We start from the raw sequence: 24,432 nt of genomic DNA, 5'->3' as shown, positions 1-24,432 counted from the left end.
GAGTGTTTGCAAAAACGCAGGCGTGTCTGAGAAAACGCAGGCGTGGCTGGGCGTTTGCTGGGCGGGTGTATGACGTCAAATCCGGACACAAATAGGCTGAAGTGATCGCAAGCGCTGAGTAGGTTCAGAGCTACTCAGAAACTGCACAAACTGTTTTTGCAGAGCTCGGCTGCACAGGCGTTCGCACTTCTGCTAAGCTAAAATACACTCCCCAGTCGGCGACGGCATAGCGTTTGCATCGCTGCTAAAACTAGCCAGCAAGCGATCAACTCAGAATGAGGGCCTATGTACAGTATATACACTACACATAACTAGAAATAAAATATGACATCTGAATTTGGGTGACAATTAAATGCTCCAGCATAGTATATCCAGCACATTTTACTGACAATGTGTTAAATCAAAGCCAGTAAAGTAAGGTTGAATATACAAGATTATTGCATTGGTTCTCTGAAAGCTATATATTGTGACAAGGATCAAACACACAGGGACTTAGATGAACACTGTCGGTGTTTATTTTGCACAGCAGGTCACCACATAGTAACTTAAGTTGATTCCATACAATCGGTATTACAGGCAGTAGCATACAGGTACTCACAGCATAGCAGACTCTTGATAGGCTCCAGTGGTCCCTAGTCTAACCCACACAACCCGGCCTATCACTCGGGTAGCTATTCCACCGTCGAGAGCTAGGTGACTCTGATCACACACCTGGGATTCTGCTACTGCTTCCAAAACCTGGCCCGGATCCTCCACATTACTTTCACATGGAAACATGCTGTCTCTGCCACACTCCTCCCCCCTTACCTCCTCCCTTAGCTTCAACCGGCCTGGTGAAGCTACACTGTTTTCAGGCGAGCTCTCTGTCTCGCACCCCCCCCCCCCCCCCCCCCGTGTCATTTGCCCAGGTACACAGCCTTCCACCACCTTCCAGAGGTCACCTACCTCACCTTTTTCCTCCTCCCCTAGCTTCACCGTAGGGTTGCTTGGAGGAACAGGACCTACAAACCTCCTGGAAAGGGCATCGGCATTGAGGTGCTGTTTCCCCGGACGATGCCTCACTTTAAAGTTAAATGGCTGCAAAGCCAAAAACCAATGGGTCACACGAGCATTCACCTCTTTGTTTGTATGCATCCACTGTAAGGGTGCATGGTCTGTGACCAACAAAAACTCTCATCCCAATAAATAATACCTTAATGTCTCAACTGCCCATTTAATGGCCAAGCACTCCTGCCATACAGTTGAGTATCTGCGCTCCCTGGGCAATAATTTACGGCTAAGGTAGAGGATGGTCTTCTCCTCTCCATCTATCTCTTGGTATAGGACTGCTCCTAATCCTGTCCCAGAGGCATCCGTTTGTAACACAAATTGCTTTTTAAAGTCAGGAGCTTGTACGACAGCCTCAGTACACAGAGCTCGTCTTAAATCTTGCCAAGCAGTTTCCACTGGTCCACGTTATCTTGTCTGGGAATTGTTTTCTAAGACATTCGGTTAGTGGAGCCGCTCTAGCAGCGAAATCTCGAATGAACTTGCGATAATATCCGACCAAACCGAGAAATGTTCTAAGTTGTGATTTACATTTAGGTCTGGCCCAGGTGAGGACTGCTACTACCTTACTAGGCTGAGGTTTAACCTGTCCTCTGCCCACAATGTACCCCAAATACTTCAATCATACCAATGGCACATTTCTCAGGGTTGGCAGTAAACTCATGTGCCCGTAGAGACTGTAAAACGGCTTCTACTTTTGGTAGGTGTGACTCCTAGTCAGAGCTGAAAATAACAATGTCATCTAAATATACAGTCGCATATTCCCTGTGGGGCCGCAGCAACTTATTCATAGCTCTCTGGAAGGTTGCTGGGGCACTATGGAAACCAAATGGGAGCATTTTATATTGGAATAAGCCTTCTGGGGTAGAGAAGGCTGTTTTTGCCTTAGCAGCTTCTGTTAACGGAATCTGCCAATAACCTTATGTCAAATCAAGTGTAGTGAGATATTGACTATTGGCTAAATTTTCTACCAACTCATCAACCCGGGGCATAGGGTAGGCAACAAACCGGGACACTTGATTTAATTTACAGAAGTCATTGCAGAACCGTAAGGCACCTGAAGGCTTCGGTACTAGGACAATTGGATTATTCCACCCACTGGTGGATTCCTTGATAACCCCTAGGCGTAACATCTCTTTTACCTCCTGCTTTACCGCTGCCGCTTCGCTTCAGGTATGCGATATGGCCTCTGTTTAATGACCACCCCGAGTGGAGTCACAACATCATGTTGGATGATCTGTGTCTTTCCCGGAATGGCAGAAAACACATCTTTTAGCATTTCACCAAATTCACTGCTTCCTGTTTCTGATCAGGAGTAAGCGTGACTTCAATGGGTACCTGGCATTCTGAAATCTTTTTAGCTACCAAAGTGGGCCGATTGGCAACTTCCTTCCAGGGTTTTAACAGGTTTACATGGTAGATTTGCACCTCCCTCCTTCTACCCTCCTGTCGGACCTAGTAATTGACCGGTCCCACTGCCTCGATGATCTCATAGGAGCCCCGCCATTGTGCATACATCTTGCTTTCTGTGGTGGGCACCAGCATTAGCACTTTATCTCCCGGATTAAAGGACCGGTTAACTGAGGTGACGTCATACCTCTGTTACTGACGTTGTTGGGCCCTTTCCATGTGTTCATTCAGTAGTGGCGCAATCTGCCTTAAGCGGCCATATAACTGGGCCACAAACTGAATGATGTTAGGGTCCTGGCAGGGTTGTTCTTATCACACTTCTTTTAAGAGATCTAGAATTCCCCTGGGCTGTCTGCCATAGAGGAGCTCGAAGGGACTAAACCCTGTAGAGGATTGGGGTACCTCTCTAACCGCAAACATCAAATAAGGTAGGAGCAGATCCCAATCTTGTTTTTCTTGTGATACTGCCCTCTTTATCATTTGCTTAAGGGTTTTATTAAATCTTTCTACCAGGCCATCTGTCTGCAGGTGGCACACCGAGGTGATTATCCTATTTACGTTTAGCAACCGACATAAATCTTTCATGAGTTTAGACACGAAAGGTGTACCCTGGTCCGTTAAGACCTCTTTCGGTATTCCTAAACGGGTGTACATGGTTAGTAGCTCTCTGGCAATAGTGCCAGATTTCATATTGTGCAGGTGTATAGCCTCTGGTTATCTGGTGGCATAATCAACTACCACCAATATGTATTGGTGCCCTTGAGCAGATTTTTCCACTGGCCCTATCAGATCAATACCAAGCCGCTCAAACGGTACAGAAATGATAGGGAGGGGTACCAGTGGAGCTCTAAACTCTGGCCAAGGGGCTGTCCTCTGGCAGACTGGGCATTCCTGACAATACCTCTTAATGGGAGCATAGATGCCGGGCCAAAAGAACCTTAACTGGATGCGTTGGAGTGTTTTCTCCTCCCCCAGATGGCCACTCCACAGATGCTTATGGGCAGCTTCTAACACCAACCGCTCCAGTTTTCAGGGAACCAAGAGCTGATCTACCCGTTTTCCTTGTAAAGTAGCGACACGATACAGCAAATAATTTTTCAACACAAAAAATGGTACACCCTCTGATGGTAAAGCATCAACTACCCTGCCGTTAACTACTTTAACAGTCTCAAAGGTGTGTACCAAATTGCTGTCATCGCGTTGATCTCTCCCAAAGTCCTGCAGTGATATCTTCTCACCAACTGGGTTCCAATGGGCCTCGGACTCAGTCTCTTGGGGTGGTTTGGGATCGGCAGCCTCTCTCCCGTACGCTAAACTTTGGTAGTCTCTGGCTTCTGAGTTGTTTCGGTGGTTGGCGGTTTGTTAGTAGCATGCCAGGTAACCAGCTCCTGTAGCAACGGAAAGTCCCTTCCCAGGATCAGCGGATACGGGGGTCTGAAGGTCACCGCCGCTACCACCTTTAATGACCGACCTTGAACGGTCAGGGGTAAGTAGACTCGTGGGCACTCCTCCACATCGCCATGGATGCACAACACCCTGACAGGAGGCTGGACCTTGTCTGCTCCCGGAGGAACCACGTTGGCTGTGACAATGGTGAGCTCACTGCCGGTATCTACCAGGGCCCAAATCTCCCGGTTTTCCACCTGTACCTGCACCCGGAACATGGAGGACTCTGTTTGGGATACCCCAGCCGCCATGCTGACCAACGGCCTAACCATTTTCCCCGCACTGCAATCCATTGGCTTGCCCTGTTTCGGGCAGTCCCACCGCACATGACCAGGCTCGCTGCACTCAAAGCACACCAAGAGAGGCGGAGCCTTTGGTTTAACTACTGGGACCTGAGTTCTGTGTTTGGGTGTTGGCCCGTATCCTGACTTGGCTTTATTCAGCTTTCCCAGCATCAGGTGCCGCTCAATCACCACTGCCAACTCCTCAAATGTCTGGGGTCAGCCTGAAGGGCCCACTGCTGCACCGAGTGGTATAAAACACCTGCATAGCCTGGTCCAGTGCGACTACTACCACAATCTGTACTGCAGAGTTTTTATGCAACTGCAACCAGGCCCTTGCCAGTCGGTCTAGTTTGGCCAGCTGAAACCTGGGAGGCTCAGAGCCCTCGAGCCGCCAGTCATGGAATTCTTGAGCTTTGCTAGGCCCCGTCACTCCAATCCTATCCAGTATAGCCTTTTTCATGCCAGGATAGGAGCGTGCCTCAGCCACAGTCATGTCCACATATGCCCGCTGTGCCTCCCCTGTTAAACAGGGAGCTAGCCTGTCAGACCATTCCTCCACAGGCCATCCCAACCGCGTGGCCGTGTGCACAAATGTGCAAAGGAATGCCTCTATATCATCCACTGGGGTCAGCTTTAGTAGCCTCTCCCGCTCTGGCTCAGATTTTTTAAGTGCTTTTAACTCATCGCACAACATTTGAATTTGAGTTTGCTGTTTTTCATGTAACATCTGAATCTGGGTTTGTTGCCCAGCTGGAAGTTCAGCAAAGTGTTTTAGTAACTCCTCCATTTTGCCCTGCACGGCCCTTTTAAGGTCAAATCTAGGAGGTTTAATATAATGTGCCAGGCTTATCAAACAGTCCAAGCCGACACCGGCCTGTTTTGCTGGCTATTTAACAAATAACAACAAACAGTCTGCCTATAACGTTATAGCCCTTTAAGGCTGCTACTTGCACTGCATAACCAGAGGGGGAGAAAAGAAAAAGGAAAATCTTGCAGTTTAAACACCGGTATGCTTACCGACAGTTTCTGTTGTACACCGTGTCCTTGCTCGCATTCTCCACCACTTGTGACAAGGATCACACACACAGGGACTTAGATGAACACTTTCAGTGTTTATTTTGCGCAGCAGGTCACCACATAGTAAGTTGATTTCATACAGTCGGTATTACAGGCAGTAGCACACAGGTACTCACAGCATAGCAGACTCTTTATAGGCTCCAGTGGTCCCTAGTCTAACCCACACAACCCGGCCTATCACTCGGGTAGCTATTCCATCATCAAGAGCAAGGTGACTCTGCCCTGGAAACCTTTATATCAGGAAATCCCAGGTGCTGCTGATCACACACCTGGGATTCTGCTAATGCCATACTATACTGTATGTAAAGGGCTTATTCTCATGCCAGTGTTTAGCAATCTGCACCTGCTCTATCGCATAGTGACTGAGGTATTAGCAGAGGTTGTAAGAACAATTGTTGCTCCCTACAGGTGTGAATGTACTGTATGTAACACACCTATATGGGCGGGATTGACTAAAGGAAAAATGCGGTAAAAACCCAGTTTTGAGTGGTTTTACCGCATTTTCATATGTACTGTAGTCTCCCGCTTACCGATGCAGTCACTCTATAGAAGCCTAGGGACTTCTTTCCACATCCCGCCACCTCAGCCGATCAGCACCGCTCAATGGGTTGGGATTGGGTGACCGGCGGTCAGGATCCCGGTGGTCAGCATACAGACGCTGGGATCCCGGCAGTCAGAATGCTGGCAGGGGGGCGAGCGCAACAAAGCGCTTTGTGAGTTCACTGTGCTCACCACGCTGCGGACTCGTTGGTTCGCTGTGCTCGCCACAGGTTCTATTCCCACTCTCCTACCCCAATCTTCTCCTACCCCAGCAACACATCCAACTGTCTGGCCTCACCTTCTGGCTGCAGTCAGGAGAAAGAACCTGGCACCGGCCAAGGGCGTAGCTACCGTATGTGCAGGCAGTGCAGCTGCTATGGGGCCCAGAGCTGAGAATGGCCACCTTCCCTGTCAAAGTTACATGTGTTATATACATTTATCGCCATTGGGTGGTACATAGGGGTCCTTTCAAACTTTTTCCTTGGGGCCTGCAATATATCTAGGTATGCCCCTGGACCTGCTCATTGTAGTGTGGTATAAAATTAACTTGAGGGCATTTTAATGTTATATAATATGAACCGGGGCACTGTAATAAGGCACAATATGAATGGGGAGCACTAGATATCATAATGTGAATTGGGGTACTGTGCGGCATAATGTGTACTGGCAGCTCTGAAATGTGACATAGGGTGAACTTAAGCACTACTGCGATTCATTAAAGAAACTAGGGCACTACTATGGGGCATAACATTAAATAAGGCTCTACTATGGTTCAGAAAATGAACTAGGGCACTATTATAGGGCATAAAATTAACAACTGCAGAGAAGTGTCTCTCTAGAAGCTTTGGTATGGGGGCCCCTTCAAAATGTTGCTATGGGGCTCACAAAGTTCTGGCTACACCCCTGTTGAGAACCACTGGTCTAGTGTGCACCCATCTTAATTATTGCAGCTGGCCTGTGGGTTACAGCTCCCAGCTCCACTTCTGCAAAAAAAATGAACAATGTAATTTAAGTGACAAGCTGCAGAGATTAACTCTTTCTGTGACTGCTGCACAAGGATCACACAACCTCTATTCATAGGGCTGAATTCAATTGTGGGAGAAGTTCTCACCCCGCGAGTAAGTGCAGTTATATACAGCACTTACTGTACCATTGGATTCGCAGATATTTTCTTGCAATACACTTTATATATAGAAACATAGAATTTTACTGCAGATAAGAACCAGATGGCCCATCCAATCTGCCCTTTAGGGTTAAGGCATTAGGGTTTGTTTAGGAGTCTGGGTTAGGGTCAGGGCCAGCAACATAAATCTTGGGGCCCAGTACACTGATATCTCTGGGGCCCCCGCAAACCCCCTTAACTTGTCAGAGGGGGGCTTTTAAAAAAAAAATAGTATATACACATATATATATATATACTTATTTTATATATGAATATTTATATAATACAAATTTACACATATACACACAAATATATATGCACATACACACATAAATATATATATACGTATATATATATAAAGAGGCTCACCTCCCTCTTGTCTGTAGGGAGCAGTATTGGACAGCGGTGGGGCTGCGGGCGCTTCAGTGTGAAGCTTTTGACTCAGACTGTCAGTGAGCCCCGCAGGTGGTTTTCCTGCTGGTCTACCCGGCTCTTCGGTGGCACGGACATACTGGAAAGCGCCAGTGCAGCGACATTCATAATGATGGCAATACAGCATGGGCCACAGGGACTGGACAAAGTGATTGGGTAAAAGGAGGAGGGGGGAGGGTTGAGGGGGCCTGTTAATAGTTTTACTACTTAAATTGAGCCATACTTGCCTACTCTCCCGCAATGGCTGGGAGGCTCCCGAAAATCGTGTGACCCTCCCGGCCCACCGGAAGAGCAGGCAAGTCTCCCGATTCTTCTGTTCTCTCCCTGCCTGACCGCCCACTTTGATAGTAAAGTGGGCGGGCAGTCGATGACGTGATTCTTGTTGAATCGCATCATCATAGCCACGCCCCCTGCAGCATAATGTCAGTAATATTGGCATTACCTAGTGGGGGCATGGCTTAAACGCTATGCCGCTGGAACTCCATACCCCATACCGCCTCCACCCCTCCTCGTTCCACCTCCACCCTGCCCCCTCTGCTCGTCATTGTCCTGCCCTGCCCCCCTTCTGAGCTGTCCTGGCTGCTCTCTCCTGGAGAGAGCAGCCAGGAAGTAGGTAAGTAAGAATTGAGCCGTTTCAGCATATGCTTTAAAAAAAATATTAGCACTGTTTTTTTGTGTCCCTGATTCTTGGGGCCCACCTGAACCTCAGGGCCCTGCACAAGTGTTGGACCTTATGGGCAATAACTGGGCCATAACAATGTGGGGGTGTCAATGGGCATGTATGTAATGTTTGGTGCACCCACTGGGGGGTGGGAAGCCTATTTGTGATGGATCACTTGCACCTAAGGCGCAGGTGATGACACTAATGACAGGGGGCGACTGGCGTACAATAAGTGAGCTGCATAGCTTCCCCCTTGCACATGCATGATCCCCCGCATTAGCCCTACGGAGTCTCACATGACCATAAGGTAGTAATTCAGGCTTCATAGGCTGCAACTACAGACACTTTGTGGGCGATTCTGAGTCAGCCCCACAGCGAGCAATGGGGGTGATTCAGAGCTGATCGTAGATGTGCCGCTGCAGCGATCGGGGGCCAAATATCAGGCCAACCTGTTTTGGAGGGTTAACATTCGGCGTCGGTATGCTGACCGCCGGTCACACATGCCCAACCCAGAGTGAGTGCTCACAAGTTAGCCTCTTAGTAATGCAATTGTGTTTCTAGAAACTAGTGACAAAATTAAGGAGTGATAATGGGCCTGAGTGGTTCTTGGGCTCAGATGTATGAAGCGATGATAACCGCTTTTACAGAAGCACTGTACTGAGGATCAGGCATTTCCATGCAGCAGCTGAAATAGTGAGCAGACGCACCGCGTACAGGGGAGAGCTTCACCTCCTGGTGCCCCCTCTACTCGTCCTGCGCACTAGTGAATAGAGGCGCTCCTCTCCCCAATTGCTGCAGCGCAGATACAGAGCTGCTCTCCCACAACCAACACACCCATGAGCACTACACGCAGGTACATTCCCGTGTACAGTGCACATGTGCATCCCCAGACACATTGAGCACAGGAGGGACGGGACAGACAGGACAGGGGGGCTTTAGAGCTGGTAGGACTTTGATACAGCCCGCGGCCGGCTGGTGTACAGGAATGAGTCAGTTTGACTCATTGTAGCCGGCTGTGGGCCCCTTTACTTGCAATATACCAGCTGCACCGGCGGTAGTTCCGCCACTGATTATGACCCATTGCATGTTTCCGGTGTATCCCAGTAATGACACTGGTTAAGTAGACAAATTAGGCCCTAAATAACCGCCCAAAAATATGCTTTGTTTGCTTTTTATTTTTTACATTATTTAATTTTTTTGAATTACATTTATTAACTTAAAATCTTATTGAATTAAATATTATTATAGAACGAGGCAAAACGTCATCATCCCGCTGTCAAATTCTCGCAGGTTTTGGATTCCATATAAACAACCGCACGTTGCCGCCATTTTCACTCCGGACTTGGAGAGTGAGGGAGACAGACCTCGGTCTCTCTCTGTGGGTGGTGGCGTCGGGTGGGGTCAGTGTGTGCTCTGTAGGGGTGCTGTTCCTGTCACTGTGGTGTCCCTGTGCTGTTAGGAGTGCTGTCCTGGCTGTCACTGGTGTTTCATGTGCCGTTAGGGGTGCTGCAGCTGTACATGGGTGTTGCTGTCCTGGCTGTCACTGTGCTGTACAGGGGGCAGGGGCACTGTCCTCCTGTATGCTGTAAAAATTCAGGGGTGCTGCTGTTAAAATAAATGTACACTGGCCCTGTATTATATGCTGTAAAAATCCAGGGGTGCAGTGAAGATAAATGTACACTGGCCCTGTCTTGTATGCTGTAAAAATTCTGGAGTGCAGTGTAAATAAATGTAGACTGGCCCTGTCTTATATGCTGTAAAAAATCTGGGATGCAGTGTAAATAAATGTACACTGGCACTGTCTTATATGCTGTGAAAAATTTGGAGTGTAGTGAAGATAAATGTACACTGGCCCTGTCTTATATTCTGTAAAAAATATGGGGTGCAGTGCAGATAAACGTACACTGGCCCTGTCTTGTATGCTGTAAAACATCAGGGGTGCAGTGAAAATAAATGTACAATGGCCCTGTCTTTTATGCTGTAAAAATTCAGGGCTGCTGCTGTTAAAATAAATGTACACTGGCCCTGTCTTGTATGCTGTAAAAAATCTGGGATGCAGTGAAGATAAATGTACACTGGCCCTGTCTTGTATGCTGTCAAAAATCTGTGGTGCAGTGAAAATATATGTACACTAGTCCTGTCTTGTATGCTGTAAAAAAATCTGGGGTTCAGTGAAAATAAATGTACACTGGCCCTGTCTTGTATGCTGTAAAGAATCTGGGGTTCAGTGAAAATAAATGTACACTGGCCCTGTCTTATATGCTGTAAAAATGCAGGGGTGCAGTGTTAAAATAAATGTACACTGGTCCTGTATGCTGTAAAAATACAGGGGTGCTGCTGTTAAAATAACAGTACACTGGTCCTGTATACTTTAAAAATACAGGGGTGTGTTGTTAATACAAAAGTACACTGGCTCTGTATGCTTTAAAAATACACGGGTGCTGCTGTTAATATAAAAGTACACTGGTCCTGTATGCTGAAAAAAAAATACAGGGGTGCTGCTGTTAAAATAAAAGTACACTGGCCCTGCATGCTGTAAAAATACAGGGGTGCTGCTATTTTGGGTAATAGCATAAGCCAGAGGTTCCCAAACTGTGTGCCGTGGCTCCCTGGGGTGCCTCGGGACATTTGCACGGGTGCCCTGGGTTGGTGGTCCAGGACTAATTAAAATTATTCATGGTCAATATAATAGGCAAAACCAGTGCTGGTGGCTGCCAGTCATAAAATATGTGGTCAAACAGAAGCAAATCTTGTCCCTCACCACACAACTGACCCTAAGGATGACATATAAATGCAATCTACTTAATGTAATATTTCTTTCTAAATTTCTCAATAAGAATTTTTTGGCCTAAGGGTGTCGTGGAAAAAATTCTGATATTCTAGGGCGCCGTGATTAAAAAAAGTTTGGAAACCACTGGCATAAGCAGTCCACTGACACCTAAATTATGTGGTTTGTTTGTTTGAATATTATTTCTCTGTGAGGATGAAGATGTAAACACTGAAGAGGGGGGGGGGGGGCAGGAATCCGAGGATGAGGACGACATCTTGTATCTGTAGAGGCAGTTTGTGCAAGGAAAGATTAATTGCTTCTTTTTTGGTGGGGGCCTAAAGAAACCGATCATTTCAGCCACAGTCGTGTGGCAGACCCTGTCGCTGAAATGATTGGTTTGTTAAAGTGTCCTGTTTATACAACATAAGGGCGGGTGGGAGGGCCCAAGGACAATTCCATTTTGCACGTCTTTTCTTTGGCACATATATATATGTTTTTTTTTTTTTATGTTTTTCCTATGCTTTTTCTGATACCTACCCTGTCACCCCCATCTCAGTATGCCAGTAACACCACCACCACCACCACCATAGCAATACAGTATATAATAGATGGATCTGTCTGTAAATTCCAGCCAAGGAGAATGCCATGCCCACTGTACCCACCATGACCAGTGTGCAGGTTGGCCTCATTTGCATGCAGCCCCCTTTAACCCTTGCATTGCCACCGCGGTACATGCTGTCCCCCCACCCCACAGCAGCAGCTGGTTTGGCGGGCAGGAACAGGCCCCGCTGATACCTGGGCACTGGGAGAGGGATGCGGAATCAGCAGTGTGGCATGGGGGCACTAGACATTGGGAAGAGGGGGGAGGAGACGCAGAATGCTTTGTGCAGGGGGGAAGAGAGGAGACACTGCTGTGGGAGGTGGGGAAGATAGAATGGTCATTCGCTCTGACTACAGCGGACTGGGTGGTCCAATCCAACTACAGGCGCGCTTCCCCCTCTGTCCTCCTCCTATGCTGCTGGTGATAATGAGAGTAATGTGCCCTACAGATGGAAATAGGTGACCAATAAACTACTGATGGTGAAATAATACCAGGAGCAGATCTACGGGATAGATATAATCTTCCCCCTCAGCGCTTTTTCCAATACCTGCAGCTTCGTAGTTTTCATTCGGCAACTCTCTACTCACATAACCCCATGGTTAAGACCACTATAGAATGGCTATGTTATATTCGCTCCTCCTCTAAGGGCCTCATTTCAGCTATTTATCGCCTCCTCCTCAATTATAACCTTCCCCCATTAGCCCCGCATGAGATTTCTTGGGAAACTGATCTACAAGAACAAATGGGGCCTGATATCTGGGATCAGATTAGGCAGAATTTGGTCTCCTCTACTACCTCAATCAGACATAGAGAAAACGCGTTTAAAATTTTGGTTAGTTGGTACTTAGGGGGTCATTCCGAGTTGATCGCTCGCTAGCTACTTTTTGCAGCGCTGCGATTAGATAGTCACCGGCTATAGGGGAGTGTATTTTAGCTTTGCAAGTGTGCGAACGCTTGTGCAGCTGAGCTCTGCAAAAAACATTTTGTGCAGTTTCTGAGTAGGTTTGAACTTACTCAGCCGCTGCGATCACTTCAGCCTGTCTGGTCCCGGAATTGACGTCAGACACCCGCCCTGCAAACGCTTGGACACGCCTGCGTTTTTCCAAACACTCCCAGAAAACGGTCAGTTGACACCCACAAACGCCCTCTTACTGTCAATCTCCTTGCGATCGGCTGTGCGAATGGATTCATCGTTAAATCCATCGCTCAGCAATGATCCGTTTTGTACGGGTACGACGCGCTTGCTGCACATTGCGGTGCATACGCATGCACAGTACTGACCTGATCTCTGTGCTGCGAAAAAAGGCAGCGAGCGATTAGGTCGGAATGACCCCTTAGTCCCAAATCGATTACATTGGGCATTTCCCACCACCTCAGAGGGGATGTGGATTGAAGGGTCCCGTGCTCCATATATTTTGGGGGGATACAGTCCCAAAATGGGTATGGGTCGTTGGGTCGACACAACTTAGGTCGACAGTCATTAGGTCGGCCACTGAAGGTCGACATGGGCATTAGGTCGACATGGCATTAGGTCGACATCTACTAGGTCGACAGGTCAAAAGGTGGACATGAGGTTTTTTTTAAAAACAGGATTTTAATACCTACCGTTAAATCGTTTTCTCCTAGTCCGTAGAGGATGCTGGGGTCCATTTCATGACCATGGGGTATGGACGGTTCCACAGGAGAAATGGGCACCTCAAGACCTTTCAAAGGGTGTGAACTGGCTCCTCCCTCTATGCCCCGCCTCCAGACCTCAGTTACAGGGAGACGGACATTTCGAGGAAGGATTTACTTTTATACTAACGGTGAGATTCATACCAGCTCACACCTCAACCATGCCGCATAACATGGCATTCAACATAACACACGCCAACAGGCATGAACCATTTACAGCAACATGCTGAAACAAATGTACCACAACTTGTGTAACTAAAATGAACAAAACTGCAGGTAAAGTACGCACTGGGTCGGGCGCCCAGCATCCTCTACGGACTAGGAGAAAAGGATTTACTGGTAGGTATTAAAATCCTGTTTTCTCATACGTCCTAGAGGATGCTGGGGTCCATTTCATGACCATGGGGTTTATACCAAAGCTCCAGTACGGGCGGGAGAGTGCGGATGACCCTGCAGCACCGATTGACCAAACTTGAGGTCCTCATCGGCCAAAGTGTCAAACTTATAAAATTTAGCAAAAGTGTTTGACCCTGACCAAGTAGCTGCAAAGTTGAAGTGCCGAGACCCCCCGGGTAGCCACCCAAGACGAGCCCACCTTCCTGGTAGAATGGGCCTTCACCGACATCAGTAACGGCAATCCAGCCGTAGAATGAGCGTGCTGAATCGTACCTCTGATCCAGCGCGCAATGGTCTGCTTGGAAGTAGGACACCCATGGGAGCATACAGGACAAACAGAGCCTCTGTTTTCCGTATCCGAGCTGTTCTAGCGACATAAATCTTCAAATCCCTAACCACATCTAGAGACTTTGACTCGGTGAACGTGTCAGTAGCCACTGACACCACAATAGGTTGGTTTATGTGGAAAGATGAAACCACCTTTGGAAAAAAATGTTGGCGAGTTCTCAACTCCGCCCTATCTTCATGGAAGATCAGGTAAGGGCTCTTGTGAGACAAGGCCCCCAAGTCAGACACCCGCCTTGCGGATGCCAAGGCCAAGAGCATCACCACTTTCCAAGTGAGAAACTTTAACTCTATCTCCTGTACAGGTTCAAACCAACTCGATTGAAGGAACTGCAACACCACCTTAAGGTCCCATGGTGCCACTGGAGGCACAAATGGAGGCTGGATGTGCAGAACCCCTTTCACGAAGGTCTGAACTTCTGGAAGAGAAGCCAATTGTTTTTGAAAGAAAACTGATAAGGCCGAAAATCTGGACCTTGATTGACCCCAATCTAAGGCCCGCATCCACACCAGCCTGCAGAAAATGGAGAAAACGTCCCAACTCAAACTCTTCCGTAGGAGCCTTCTTGGATTCACACCAAGATATATATTTTCTCCAAATAAAGTGGTAATGTTTAGACGTTACTCCTTTCCTGGCCTGAATAAGAGTGGGAATGACTTCCTTGGGAATACCCTTTCGGGCTAGGAACCGACGCTCAACAGCCATGCCGTCAAACGTAGCCACGGTAAGTCTTGATACACGCATGGCCCCTGCTGTAGCAGGTCCTCGCGGGGAGGAAGAGGCCGAGGATCTTCTATGAGCAACTCCTAAAGATCTGGGTACCAAGCCCTCCTTGGCCAGTCTGGGGCAATGAAGATTGCTCGAACTCTTGTTCTTCTTATTATCTTGAGAACTTTTGGGAAGACATACACCGGAAGTGGAGGGAAGACATACACCGACCGGAATATCCACTGGGCCACCAGTGCATCCACTATTGCTTGAGGGTCTCTCGACCTGGAACAATATCTCTGAAGCTTCTTGTTGATACAAGATGCCATCATGTCTACTTGAGGAACGCCCCAGAGACTTGTCACCTCTGCGAAGACTTCTTGATGGAGGCCCCACTCTCCTGGATGGAGATTGTGTCTGATGAGGAAGTCTGCTTCTCAGTTGTCCACTCCCGGAATGAAAATCGCCGACAGAGCTCTGACATGTCTTTCTGCCCAGAGGAGAATCCTTGACACCTCTGCCATTGCTGCTCTGCTTTTCGTTCCGCCTTGCCTGTTTATGTACGCGACTGCTCTTGAAGAAGAGTACCGCTTGTAGAAGGCCATTGTAAATGGCTCTCAACTCCAGAACGTTTATGTGAAGGCAGGCTTCCTGACTTGACCATTTTCCTTGGAAGCTTTCCCCCTGAGTGACAGCTCCCCAGCCTCGGAGACTTGCATCCGTGGTTACCAGGACCCAGTCCTGAATCCCGAACCTGCGTCCCTCTAGTAGGTGAGAACTGTGCCGCCACCAGAGGAGCGAAATCCTGGCTTTTGACGACAGGATTATCTTCCTGTGCATGTGTAGGTGGGATCCGGACCACTTGTCCAACAGGTCCCATTGGAATACTCTGGCATGAAATCTGCCAAACTGTATGGCCTCGTAGGCCGCCACCATCTTCCCCAACAACCGAATGCACTGATGGATCGACACACTTGTTGGTTTCAGTATCTGTTTGACCATACTCTGGATTTCCAGAGCCTTTTCCACAGGAAGAAATACTCTCTGAACTTCTGTGTCCAGTATCATCCCGTGAAAGGACAATCTCGTTGTCGGTTCCAACTGAGACTTCGGAAAATGTATGATCCAACCGTGTTGTTGGAGTATGGACAGGGAGAGTGTGATGTTCTGCAACAACTGCTCCCTGGATCTCGCCTTTATCAGGAGATCGTCCAGATAAGGAATTATATTGACTCCTTTTTGACGAAGGAGGACCATCATCTCCGCCATCACCTTGGTGAATACCCTCGGCGCCGTGGAGAGACCGAAAGGCAACGTCTGGAACTGGTAATGGCAGTCCTGAACCGCGAATCTCAGATAAGCCTGGTGAGGAGGATAAATGGGAACATGCAGGTAAGCATCCTTTATGTCTACCGACACCATGAAGTCCCCCTCCTCCAGACTGGAAATCACTGCCCTCAGTGATTCCATTTTGAACTTGAACCTTTTCAAGTAGAGATTCAGATTTGTTAGGTTTAAAATTGGTCTGACCGAGCCGTCCGGCTTCGGAACTACAAAGAGGCTTGAATAAAAACCCTCTCCTTGTTGTGACAAGGGTACCAGGACTATGACCTGATCCTGATATAACTTTTGAATTGCCATTGTTACTGCCTCTCTTTCTGGAAGAGAAGCTGGCTAGGTCGATTTTAAAAATCGGCATGGGGGACGTCTTGAAACTCCAGCTTGTACCCCTGGGATACTATTTGTAAAACCCATGGGTCCAGGCCAGATTGAATCCAAATGACTGAACAGTTTCAGACGTGCCCCCACCCGAGCGGCCTCCCGCAAGGGAGCCCCAGCGTCATGCTGTAGATTTGGCAGAAGTAGGGGTTGACTTCTGCTCCTGGGATCTTGGAGACGCTGCGGACTACTACTTTCCTTTTCCCCTTCCCCTACCTGCAAAAAAAGGGGAGACCTTTGGGCTGAAAGGACTGCATGTGAGAGGGATGTGTCTTTTTTGCCGGTGCAGGAGCATAAGGCAAAATCCTCGACTTACCTGCGGTAGCCGCCGAGACTAACGCATCCAGCCCATCACCAAATAAGGCATCACCTTTATATGGGAGAGCCTCCATATTCTTTTTGTAATCTGCATCCGCGTTCCACTGGCGAATCCATAACGCCTGCCGAGCCGATACTGCCATGGTAGCGGCTGTTAAACCCAAGAGTCCAATATCCTTCATCGCTTCTAGCATGTATGCGGCCGCGTCTTTGATATTACCTAACTTTAGGAGTATCTCATCTTTATCAATCGTGTCAATTTCCGATGACAAGTTGTCTGACCATTTTTCAATCGCACAACTCACCCATGCGCAAGCAATTGTGGGCCTGAGCAGCGTACCATTGGCAACATAAATGGATTTTAATGTAGTCTCCATTTTGCGGTCTGCCCGCTCCTTTAGCGAAGCCGTCCCAGGTGCAGGGAGAATTACCTTCTTTGTCAATCTAGACAGGGCACTGTCTAACACCGGGGGTGAATCCCATTTTTTCCTGTCCTCTAAAGGAAAAGGATAAGCCATCTGAATCCTTTTGGGAATGCGAAATTTCATTTCAGGATTCACCCACACCTCTTCAAAGAGAGTATTTAGCTCGTGGGAAGGAGGGAAAACAACCTTAGATTTCTTTTCTTTATAGAAATAGGCCTTCTCCTGAGGTACAGGAGGGGCTTCTGTAACTTCCAAAACTTCCCTTATAGCCACAATCATATATTGTATATTTTTCGCCAATTTATGATCTACTTCCCTGGAGTCACTATTGTCGACACAGGAATCAGAGTCCGTGTCGGTATCAGTATTTACAATATTTGCAAACTGTCTTTTATGTGACCCAGAGGGTCGCCTGCGGATGGGAGACAGAACTTTGAAAAATCACATCTTCCACAGATTTTCTCCAGCATTCTGAATGAGATTCAGACTTATCTAATCTCCTATTGATATGATGCACACTATCACGTATTTCTTTCACCCATGCAGGCTCTTGGTGTGCCGGCAGCGCCACCACATTACAACTTTGTGTCCCTAAACTGGCTTCCTCGGGGAAAGAACTCCCTGCCTCAGACATGTCACACTCGTGCACACACACACCACAGACACTCTGGGACTTATAGGGGACAGACCCACAGTAAAATCTGTCAGAAGGACACAGTTAGGAGCAGCCAGTTCACAACCCCAGCGCCAGTACACAATGTCTGTGAGCACAGAATGCCCACTGACACAAACGCTTTTTTATAGTGTAAATACACCCTGTAAAGCACCAAATTCACTGTGTCCCCCCTTGTTTTGCACCCTGATACTTGTGTTCAGTAGTGTAGGAGGACCAGCGTTGTCTCTGCAGCTGAGGAGAGAGAAAATGGCGCTGAGCAGTGTGCTGGCTGACTGAGAAGGAAGCTCCGCCCCCGCAATGGCGCGTTTCCCCTCAGAGATTTTTCACCTAATATTTATACTGGCGGGGGTAGGGCTGTGCCTTGGCATCTTATGCCCCCTTTTTGCCAGTTTACAAGGTTATTTGCTGCCCAGGGTGCCCCGCGCCCTGCAGTGCTCTGTGTATGTGTGGGCAGAAATGGCGCGCTGCACTCCCGCCAGCCGCGCTGTACCTTTAGCCGTCACTATCTTGATTGAAGATTCATCTTCTAACACTCACCTGACTTCTGGCTCTGTGAGGGGGGTGACGGCATGCTGTGGGAGTGAGCATCTAGACACAGCTAGCGTTCAGTTCCCTTCAGGAGCTAATGGTGTCCTGTCAGCCAGAAGCAGAGCCATGAAACTCTTTAGGAAGTTGGTTCCTACTTCTGCCCTACTTCTGAGAAACTCAGTAGAGCTCCCCTGGAGTGCATCCAGTCTGCCTGGGCACATTTCTAAAACTGAGATCTGGAGGAGGGGCATAGAGGGAGGAGCCAGTTCACACCCTTTGAAAGGTCTTGAGGTGCCCATGGCTCCTGCGGAACCGTCTCTACCCCATGGTCATGAAATGGACCCCAGCATCCTCTAGGACGTATGAGAAGTTAATTTTTTGAACATTTTCATACTTTCTGATCCACGTGGACTACAATCTGGAACAGTAACCTGTGGCGAGCGCAGCTAGGCACGTTGCCAGAAGCATGGGGACACGGTGCACTAATTGGGGTTTCCTGTCACTTTACGAAGAAAACAACACAAAAAAAGTCCAAAAACTCATGTCAACCTTTTCACCTGTCGACCTAGTACATGTCAACCTAATACCCATGTCGACCTAGTACGTCGACCTAATGACTGTTGACCTAAGTTGTGTCGACCAAACGACCCATATCCATTTTGGGACTGTCCTAAACTAGTCCCGCTTTGGAAAGCCGTTCGGAGATTGATATCACGAATTATGAGGTTGATATACCCTTCTCCACTTCTTTCTTTCTATTCCCCTGGAACATTTCTGAGACAGCTAAACCTACCCTGAAACTCGTGTGGCATATCCTTAACGCAACGAAATGTAGAATTACTCACCACTGGAAATCCCACACTGTTCCATCCATGGCAGCCGTCACTGCAGCTATACGTATAGGACACGTATCATATGGAATTCCTGTCCAGTGTAGTCGACTGTAAAGCATCACCTTTCACAGAATCATGGGCCCCCTGATTGGCTTATCATAGAGCCCCTCCCCCTCTGACATATGGCTTTTGAAGCGGATTGATATTTTAGGGGTCATGTATCTCTTACCTATATTTGCTCTCATTTATTGTGCCCTGCAATATCTAACATTACAGCGTTAGTTGTTCTATATTTCCGCTTGATTGAATACTTACTATTATGTTGTATGAAGCTGCACTTCATCCTGTTCCCCTTGCTCCCTTCTTTTCCTTCTGTCTAGCCTCCACCCCCACCCCCCACCCCCACCCCCTCCAACTGTTTACATATTGTATTCTGATAAAATTCCTCAATAAACAGTCTTAAAAAAATAATAATACAGGTTGAGTATCCCATATCTAAATATTCCGAAATACGGAATATTCCGAAATACAGACTTTTTTTGAGTGAGAGTGAGATAGTGAAACCTTTGTTTTTTGATGGCTCAATGTACACAAACTTTGTTTAATACTTAAAGTTATTAAAAATATTGTATTAAATGACCTTCAGGCTGTGTGCAAAAGGTGTATATGAAACATAAATGAATTGTGTGAATGTAGACACACTTTGTTTAATGCACAGTTATAAAAAATATTGGCTAAAATTACCTTCCGGCTGGGTGTATAAGGTGTATTTGTAACATAAATGCATCCTGTGCTTATATTTAGGTCCCATCGCCATGATATCTCATTATGGGATGCAGTTATTCCAAAATACGGAAAAATCCGTTATCCAAAATTCCTCTGGTCCCAAGCATTTTGGATAAGGGATACTCAACCTGTAATACCAGGAATGGGATGTTTTTTTATTTCAGCCAACACTCTTTGGTAATGAGTGGGGGTTTTATTTACATTCCTTTATTTATTATAATTGAAATAACTTTAATGAGTATTCCAATAAGGGCTTTGGTGGTCATTCCGAGTTGATTGCTCGTTATTTTTTTTTCGCAACGGAGCGATTAGTCGCTAATGCGCATGCGCAATGTCCGCAGTGCGACTGCGCCAAGTAAATTTGCTATGCAGTTAGGTATTTTACTCACGGCATTACAAGGTTTTTTCTTCGTTCTGGTGATCGTAATGTGATTGACAGGAATTGGGTGTTTCTGGGCGGAAACAGGCCGTTTTATGGGTGTGTGTAAAAAAACGCTGCCGTTTCTGAGAAAAACGCGGGAGTGTCTGAAGAAACGGGGGAGTGTCTGGGCGAACACTGGGAGTGTTTGTGACGTCAAACCAGGAACGAAACTGACTGAACTGATCGCAGTGGCAGAGTAAGTCTGGAGCTACTCAGAGGTGGTCATTCCGATTTGTTCGCTCGCAAGCTGCTTTTAGCAGCATTGCACACGCTAAGCCGCCGCCTACTGGGAGTGAATCTTAGCTTAGCAAAATTGCGAACGAAAGATTAGCACAATTGCGAATAGACACTTCTTAGCAGTTTCTGAGTAGCTCCAGACTTACTCTGCCACTGCGATCAGTTCAGTCAGTTTCGCTCCTGGTTTGACGTCACAAACACTCCCAGCGTTCGCCCAGACACTCCCCCGTTTCTTGAGACACTCCCGCGTTTTTCCCAGAAACGGCAGCGTTTTTTCACACACACCCATAAAACGGCCTGTTTCCGCCCAGAAACACGCACTTCCTGTCAATCACATTACGATCACCAGAACGAAGAAAAAACCTTGTAATGCCGTGAGTAAAATACCTAACTGCATAGCAAATTTACTTGGCGCAGGCGCACTGCGGACATTGTGCATGCGCATTAGCGACTAATCGCTCCGTTGCGAAAAAAAAATAACGAGCATTCAACTCGGAATGACCACCAGAAACTGCTAAGAAGTGTCTATTTGCAACTGTGCTAATCTTTCGTTCGCAATTTTGCTAAGCTAAGATTCACTCCCAGTAGGCGGTGGCTTAGCGTGTGCAATGCTGCTAAAAGCAGCTTGCGAACGAACAACTCGGAATGACCACCTTTATTTTAATGTATACGAGTGATCAAAAGCACTGCAGAATATACAGTATATGTGCTACAGGCCTATATATATAACAGTTAATAAATAAATCAGATTTTGACAATTTGGACAATCGCCAATCAACCAGACTCTACACAGGCCTGGATTTCAGCTATTGGTCCCTTTGCAAAGCCAATTTTGTTTTGTGAGGTGTTCTCCCATCAAACACCACCACCCCCCCTCCACAGAACATAATTAGAATTTTATTGAAATTAGACATACTTAAAAATGCTAATATCACTTTGTTTACACAGTGTCATTGTTGCTGCAATTTAAATTTTATGGGGTATATCCAATTAGCCCCAGTAATTTACCGGGGCTAATTGTCCCGTCGGGTGCTATCTAATTAGCGCTGATAAGCTAGCGTGTGCCGCGGCTTATTGGGGATTTTGTTCACCTGCCTCCGGAAAGCGAACCAAAATCCCCGGAAACAGCCTCGTTTTAGTCCAAAAACGGGGCTATTTCACACGAAAACACACAGGTTTCGCTGAACCTGTGTGTTTTTGGGAGAAAAGTTTTTTTTTAAGGCGATCAATCTGGATAGCCTGTACTAAAAATTGGTGAAACATCGGAAAAAAAGTCGGACCCAATGTTTTACCGGGGATAATTGTATATCCCCCTATACATACAAATGATTTCCTGTTTTCCATTAATCTAACGCACAACTCGATCTTCCTCATTAGTGCACATTTTAACATCAATTACCTTAAGGAGCAAATTTCAGATAAAATAAATAATAGGATTTTGGTACCTACCGGTAAATCCTTTTCTCGTAGTCCGTTGAGGATGCTGGGGTCCACATTAGTAGCATGGGGTATAAATGGGTCCACCAGGAGCCATTGGCAATTTAAGAGTTTGAGAATGTGGGCTGGCTCCTCCCTCTATGCCCCTCCTACCAGACTCAGTCTAGAAACTGTGACCGAGGAGACGGACATCTTCGAGAGAAGGATTTAACACAGATAGTGGCGAGATTCATACCAGCTCACACATACAAGGCACATCAAGCTAACCAGCTTGAAAAACTCAGCAGCTGCTGAAACATTACTTACCAAGTAACAATGCAGTACATAACTAAACAAAGTTGTACTGAACCAGATAACGGTTGCAGGAAAACGAAGCACTGGGCAGGCGCCCAGCATCCTCTATGGACTACGAGAAAAGGATTTACCGGTAGGTAACCAAAATCCTATTTTCTCTTACATCCTAGAGGATGCTGGGGTCCACATTAGTACCATGGGGATGTACCAAAGCTCCCAGAACGGGAGGGAGAGCGCGGAGGCTCCTGCAGAACTGATTGACTGAACTTCAGATCATCAGAGGCCAAAGTATCAAACTTGTAAAACTTTGCAAACGTGTTCGACCCAGACCAAGTTGCCGCTCGGCAAAGATGCAATGCCGAGACACCCCGGGCAGCCGCCCAGGAAGACCCCACCTTACGAGTAGAGTGGGCCTTAACAGATTTTGGACACAGCAATCCTGCCGTAGAATAAGCATGCTGGATAGAGAACCTAATCCAGCGAGAAATAGTCTGCTTAGAAGCAGGACACCCAATTTTCTTGGGATCATACAGGACAAACAGAGAGTCCGACTTTTTGTGAGGAGAAGTTCTCTTCACATATATCTTCAGAGCCCTTACAACATCCAAGGACTTTGATGTAATTGAGGAGTCAGTAGCCACTGGCACCACAATAGGTTTATATGAAATGCCGACACAACCTTCGGAAGAAACTGCTGACGTGTCCGGAGCTCAGCTCTATCTTTGTGGAAGATCAAGTAAGGGCTTTTACAGGATAAAGCCCCCAACTCGGACACGCGTCTAGCAGAAGCTAATGCCAACAACGTGACCGCCTTCCATGTAATAAATTTGACCTCAGCCTCCTGTAGAGGCTCAAACCAATCCGACTGGAGGAACTGCAACACCATGTTAAGGTCCCAAGGCGCCGTAAGCGGTACAAAGGGAGGTTGGATGTGCAGAACTCCCTTCAAAAAAGTCTGAACCTCAGGGAGGGCAGCCAATTGTTTCTGAAAGAAAATGGATAGGGCCGAAATCTGGACCTTCACAGATCCTAACCTCAGGCCCATATCCACACCTGCTTGCAGGAAGAGGAGAAAACGTCCGAGTTGAAACTCCACCGTAGGAAACTTCTTGGATTCACACCAAGAGACATATTCCTTCCAAATACGATGGTAATGTTTAGACGTTACTCCTTTCCTAGCCTGTATCAGGGTAGGAATGACCTTCTTCGGAATGCCCTTCTGAGCAAGTATCAGGCGCTCAACTTCCATGCCGTCAAACGTAGCCGCGGTAAGTCTTGAAAGGCGAGCGGCCCCTGCTGCAGCAGGTCCTCCCGAGGAAGAGGCCTCTGTTCTTCTTGCAGTAGAATCAGAAGGTCCGCGTACCAAGCCGACCTTGGCCAGTCTGGGGCAATGAGGATTGCTTGAACTCTTGTTCTCCTTATGAGCTTCAGGATTCTTGGGATGAGTGGGAGTGGTGGAAACACGTACACTGACTGGAACACCCACGGAGACACCAGGGCGTCCACTGCCACTGCCAGTGGGTCCCTCGACCTGGAACAATAACGCCAAAGCTTCTTGTTGAGACGAGAGGCCATCATGTCTATTTGGTGTAATCCCCAAAGGATGGAGACCCCACTCCCCTGGATGGAGATCGTGTCTGCTGAGGAAGTCTGCTTCCCAGTTGTCTACTCCCGGAATGAAGATGGCTGACAGCGCCAACGCGTGTTTTTCTGTCCAGAGGAGTATTCTTGTCACCTCTGACATAGCCGCCCTGCTCTTCGTTCCGACCTGTCAGTTTATGTAAGCCACTGTTGTTACGTTGTTCGGCTGCACCTGAATGGCCCGATTTCTTAGAAGAGGGGCCGCCTGAAGAAGACCGTTGTAGACGGCCCCTAGTTCCAGGATGTTGATGGGCAGGCCGGCTTCCAGGCTTGACCACCGTCCTTGGAAGGTTACTCCTTGAGTGACTGCCCCCCAGCCCCGAAGGCTCGCATTCTCTGATGCATGTGGAGATGAGATCCCGACCACTTGTCCAGGAGATCCAGTTGGAAGGTCCGAGCGTGGAACCTCCCGTACTGGAGAGCCTCGTAAGAGGCCACCATCTTTCCCAACTGGCGAATGCATTGATGAACCGACACCCGGGCTGGCTTCAGGACATCCCGGACCATAGTTTGTATCACCAACGCCTTTTCCTGCGGAAGAAACACCTTCTGCACCTCTGTGT

This window comes from Pseudophryne corroboree, chromosome 10, assembly GCF_028390025.1.
Source record: "Pseudophryne corroboree isolate aPseCor3 chromosome 10, aPseCor3.hap2, whole genome shotgun sequence".
NCBI lineage: Eukaryota > Metazoa > Chordata > Amphibia > Anura > Myobatrachidae > Pseudophryne > Pseudophryne corroboree.
The sequence above is the reverse complement of the archived record's forward strand: the minus strand, read 5'-3'. Positions refer to the sequence as shown.